A 6,000-nucleotide genomic window follows, 5' to 3' on the forward strand; every position below is an offset into this window, starting at 1 on the left:
TCTATGGCATCTTACAGCAGCCCCTCTGGCATTTGCCTGAACCCACAGATTGCCAGTCTGGGCCTGGGTCCTGGCATTCCAAGTACCCAGTGGCCCAAACAGCCCCCCCAGCCCAATAAATAGTGAGTGTCTATGGCATCTTACAGCAGCCCCTCTGGCATTTGCCTGAACCCACAGATTGCCAGTCTGGGCCTGGGTCCTGGCATTCCAAGTACCCAGTGGCCCAAACAGCCCCCCCAGCCCAATAAATAGTGAGTGTCTATGGCATCTTACAGCAGCCACTCTGGTATTTGCCAGAACCCACAGATTGCCAGCCCCGGTCTGACTGTAATGTAATAGACAGGCACTCAGAAAAGGTTCCACAGTTTGCACTCTCACGTGACCACGGGACTGTGATTTGAGAGCAGTAAGCATAGCTGTGAGTAAGCATAATTAGGCGGGATCATTGGGGACCTCCAATTAGCTATGCACCAAATCTGTCATTTTAGGAGTCGGACAAATTAAAAATACTCCGCGAGGGATCTATCTTAATTCTCAACCAAACCTCTACGTTGCATGTCGGGAAATCAGCGGAACAAAAACCCCAAAAATACAGGATATAGATCAGCAATGCGGCACCCTGCAGCTGTGGTTGCACTACTGCACCCCAAATCCCATGACATCTGCCGCACATTATAGGGAGCCTATTAAGAGAAAGGTGGAATGTAGGTTGAATCCCACATTCATCATTTTATTACATATATAGGTATTTCTGCTGTAAGGCCTGTTAGGTCTGATCGCGAGTCCATCCTATCGGTAGGGGGACATCATTATGGTGACAAATTGCTGGTGATCCCTGGCCATATGGTTGCTAAATTTGCACCCCCCCCCCCCATTTGACAGCAAATGGTCAGAGCCCATCACTACATTTTCTGACAAAAAAACAGGCCGTTTAGTATGAGCCTTGTAGAACAACTTTGCCTTTAATGTTAAGTATGAGTAAAGGTCCCCATACACGGGCAGATAGTAGCTGCCGATATTGGTCCCTTGGACCGATTTGGCAGCTTATCTGCCCGTTTAGGGGCAGAACCGAGGGGCCTGGCCGACCGATATCACTTGAAATTGGCCAGAAATCGATCGGCCAGGTTAGAAAATCCAGTCGGATCGGGGACCGCATCGGCTCGTTGATGCAGTCCCCGAATCAACTGCCCCATTGTTGCGTTTAGAATTTGATCGTTTGGCCCCAGGGCCAAACAATCAAATTCGCCTACATGCCTCCCCGATATCGCCCACCCGTAGGTGTGGCGAGCGGATCTTATAGTGTATGGGGACCTTAATTCTAACTGTAGTTGGTCTTATTTTATTTTTGTGGTTTCTGTATTGTTTTATTCTGAAGCAAGTGGTTCTAGGGCTTAAAGGCATTTTATTGAGTTAGCCAGTTGCTTACATGACTATAACTATGAAAGATTTTTTTAAAAGTTCTTTTGGGAATTTAAAACGTTATATTTTAGGAAAGAAAAAAAAAAGGTTGCTGTCCCAGAACAGTGGCCGAGAAAGGGAAAGTTGAAGAGATGATGGGTAAGCCTGGGCTGGAGCCAGCAATGAGACAGATGCAGGGGGCAGGACAGCAGCAGATGATAGCGAGCTGGATTAACCTGAGGGAACAGCACAGTGAAGATTACACAGGGGAGCAGAGGAAGAGAATGAGGAATCGGGGGGTGGGGGAAAGCTGGTGTATAAGAGACAAGTGAGGTGAAGGGCAGGAGAGAGAGATTGCTGACCTATATGAACAGATATAGAAAAACAAGGTGGTTCTGGCAGCAGTTAGTGGGAGCACTGGAGTGAAAAAGATAGGTATAAGTTTGCAATGTCAGTTACCACGTGACATCTATTAATGGTGTAAGGATGCTAACCATGTCAGGATGGGAGAGGAAAATGACAAAATAATGGGGAGTATCAATGGCAGAGACTGAGATATTTCTGGGGTCTACTAATTCAGAAACCAGCAAATATTCCCCCATGGAAGGAAAATAAATGCCATTGTAATGGGTTATTAAACACCAGAGGTGAAAGGAATAATAGATTGGAGGGAAAAATGAGGACACAACTGATTGGGGCAAAAATGGCAGGGAGGCATAGGGAAAATGGCAGGGAGGCCCCAAGTTCTAAAGACTGTACCAGGACCTATGGGATTCTGAGTAACCTGCAGGGCTCAGCATGAAGGAAGACTTAAGGGCAGGTGCATGTGGACCAATCAGGTTTCCTAGATACAGTGTGCCATGTTTGTGTATGGGGTCTTTGCCCAAGACTGGCCTACACATCTGTAATGATGGAACTTTATACAAAGCACTATAGAAAGAGTCATAAATACCAGGAAAATTCTTCCATCGCATATAGGTAGTACATGCGTGAACTACAGTGACCGCCATTCCCTCTCCCCTTAGGGTGGTGCTTGGACACAGAGCACCACGGAATTTACCCTTTACTTATAGCTGTCCAGCCTGTGGTTGCCTTACAGCCTTCATCTGTTGGTTAGTTCTGGGTGTTCAACACTGAAGGGATGCAGGGTGGACCATCTTGGCCTACTGCTGCCATTTTGGTCTTCTGCCCTGCCTACTGTCTTTTGGGCCTAGATCAGTTTCACTAATTATGATGTCTTCCCTTTCCCCAAACCTACAAATAACACAGAAAAACCTAGAGGTACAGGGCGTAAAGAGGGGCCTGCTCATTAGAACTTACAATGGGGTGAGGGAGCAGACAGAGAAAGGGGTACAAAACAGGAGATCTTACTGGGAGAATGTAAGGTTTAAAAAGTTTGTGTAGGAAGATTAGGAGATGCGGTGCAGTACTGCGGATTGGGAGAGAAGTGGGTAGATAAACAAGAGAAGCAAACAACAGAGAATTCGAGGAGCGAGAAGAGGAGAAGCAGGGGTAGGAAGAGGTTGCAGAAAGGGGATAGGAAGTGTATAGTGTAGGAAAGGCAGGGAAATAGAAAGAGACACAGAAGCCGAATGTAGAGAGGCAGCAAACATGAGAGATTGTTTGGTAGATCAGAAGAATGGAAAAGGAATTCTCAGGTTGTGGGGGGGGGCAAAAGGAGAAGCATAGTGAGAGCAGGGAAGAAAGCAATTCATTGGCAGGATGTTGAATGATGGGGCAGGTAATGACGCCAGAATGAATAACAAATAAATGAAAACAGGGGTATGGAAGGCTGAATCCTGGGAATGAATGGGCTACAGAATTCTGTATCTAAGGTGCCTCACCCAAGAGTTAACCTAGTGACACAGATACGTCATACGAAAGTGATAATATGAGAATGGTTATGATGGCTAGTCATTGCGCCAACTTATTATAAGGTCAATTCAGATCTTTTATGAGACCTGCCTGTGCATCCTGGTATAGGAAATCCTTTGTGACATCATCAGTGACACAGGCAGTGATGTCATGGGGACATGTGACTTAGAAAGGTAAATACTGTCATATAGATAAACAGCCATAGACAGGTGGTTTGATGGATGGATACCCTGACAGACTAGACTAGTGGATGGCTTGGTATAGAGACAACAGGTAGACAGATATTGGTAGGCAGACAGATAATTGACAGGACAGAGCAAGCAAACAGGCCCCAGACAGGACACGTCTCTGCTACTCTACAGCCCAGTGATACTGAGAACAGCCCTGTCTGCTACTTTGCATTCAAACAGGACTGGGGCAGAAGGGGTTTGGAGACCAATGCACAAGCAGAAGGGGTCAGGAATAGCAGAGGGTGGAATGGAATGGTAGAGAGATAGGAGGGATGCAGCACATTGCTGCTGTCACAGACTTATGTTTATGTATGACGGCAATAGCAGAGTGAGACCACTGCTGAGACTTCATCCTTGCCAGGGCTGGCCTGGCAGCAAAGGGTATGCACTTGGGCTTCATATCCAACCTTAATCACAGATCTGCCTCTAGATGGGAAGGGAAAACACTGCCCTACCTGTAAGGAAGAGCACATATCCCTTTCCCATTACATTTGCCGCATCCTTAGCCAATATGGGAGGTGAGAGGTACCATTCTTCCCCCCCACCACACCACCACCATTCAACTAAAAAAATCACTGCCTCCCAAACTAAAAAACATCATAAATGTGAAGCACCCCCAGATAGACGGGTAAAAACATCTTACCTCTACTCCAACAGGGAAGATGCAACAAGGTTCCTCTCCTCCATTCACTGTTCCGCTTTCTGTTGAACCTTTAGGTGCAAACCGGCTGCACTCCTAACCCCCCCAGCCGTTGCCACTACCACCTCCTCTCCTCCCCCCCAACTCCTCCTTCTGCAGCGTTACAAAGGTCCCTCTCTTCTCTAGCTGTCTTCCCCCTTTCACCTGCTTTAGCCCATTCCAATATATTCTATTAGGGTGTCCTCTTTCGTTCAACCCCCCACCCCCTGTATCCCACTCTGATAGATGATGGAGAGCGGAGATGCTCGGAGCTGGTGCTGATGCAGGCTCTCTGTGTTCTGCCTCCCCACAGAGGAGAGGGGGGGGATGTGTGGGGGGGGGGAGGTGTGGAATAGCAGGGCTGGAATCCTGCAGGGATGAGGGATCTAGGGCAGAGAATCTGGAGCTGTCTCTGCACAGACATACATAACTATATATACGGTATATATATATATATTCATTCATATACAACCGATAAATGTCATTAAGATTAAAGGTATCATAGAGAGAATATAGCTATTAGATTGGACAAACACAGTTGTTCCCTAATTCTGGTATGGCCAACTAGAACTCCCAGCATCTTTTACCAGATGGAATTGGCCAGGCATTTAGACATTCAGAGACACTGCAGCCTTTCATCTGTTCAGGTAGTTCAACAACAAGCGGGTGTCCTTAGGTTACATTCTGCCAGTTGGCACTTGCAGTGGCTGCAACTTTCCTATACAGCTTCCAGCATCCCCAAAAAAGACTGGATTAGACTCTAGTTCTGGGACGGCCAGTTGGCAGCCCTCTAGCTGTTGCCAAATGATGAACTCCAAGCAGCACCTGTATAATAGAGTTTGGTTTAAGTTTAGGCCCTCCTCTTTTTTTGTAGTACAGCTGGGAAATGTAGTCCAGAAACAGCTGGAGACTTACAGATTGCCTCTAGGTTAACATGTGTCCCCAAGGGGCCCCTATCCTGCAGAGGGCCCCAGGCAAAAAAGCTCTCTGCCCTCAGCTTTAACCTCATACAGTAAGAGAATGGGAGGAGGCAAGATCTAATATAAGATATGATCATTATACAAATGTTGCTCCATTTTTTTGCTTTTAATGCCATTTAGTATGGTACCCCCTAAGCGTCTGTGAATATAAGTATTTTGTATTATTGCACACATGAATAAATGTATACAAAAGGAATTTGCATGGAGCACCATCAAGCGCACGTTTGGGTAAATATTTATATATACACATAGGTTCCCCCTGTAGTTTAATCTGAATGGGAGAACGGATGAATGGGTGAATTAAAGTTCTTTTGCACGTTCCGCATATTCCTTTCTTTTTCATTCACAGCTTTTAATACTTGTCTGTGTGTGCATGAGAATTCTGCCACGCCAAAGTCATTAAAAGGACAAAAAAAAAGAAAATACTCCCTTCCGGGCCCCCCTCAGTAGCTCGACTGAGAGAGATTCCGACACGTCAGCGGGTACAAACTATGACTTCCCAATTACATCCACAACAACGTACAATTATCTGCGCTATACAATTGAGTCATTCAGCTCTCCTTATTGTACATCAATTTGCTCATATCACTGGTCTTAACTCCTCCTATTGCTCTATATAATCCCACCACATAAAAACTCCAGATACCCAGTGATGTAGCTAGAGGCCGGTGGGCCCCCTAGGCATAGTTACATTCAGGGACACTCAAATACATCAAATACCCTTAGTAGCCTTGAATCCCAAACCATGCCCATATCCCATATCTCTCATCCTCTAGTGCAGTTTTTTTTCTTTTGTAGTGAACTCCTTTAGTGCAGTCACAACAACTCCTGTAAGTGC

The 6,000-nt window shown here is 46.1% G+C and overlaps 1 protein-coding gene across 1 annotated transcript in view; it reads right to left on the minus strand.

The window, feature by feature from the left end:
• The window catches only part of dlgap4 (discs, large homolog-associated protein 4), an 85,263-nt gene extending 80,788 nt beyond the window's left edge, over positions 1-4,475 (minus strand). Inside the window, exon 1 of the mRNA XM_031894002.1 lies at positions 4,147-4,475. The gene's annotated coding sequence lies outside the window, so the exon portion shown is untranslated. The remainder of the gene's footprint in view (positions 1-4,146) is intronic.
• Positions 4,476-6,000: the final 1,525 nt, after the last annotated feature.

The sequence above is a fragment of the Xenopus tropicalis genome, chromosome 10, assembly GCF_000004195.4.
Source record: "Xenopus tropicalis strain Nigerian chromosome 10, UCB_Xtro_10.0, whole genome shotgun sequence".
NCBI classification, from domain to species: domain Eukaryota; kingdom Metazoa; phylum Chordata; class Amphibia; order Anura; family Pipidae; genus Xenopus; species Xenopus tropicalis.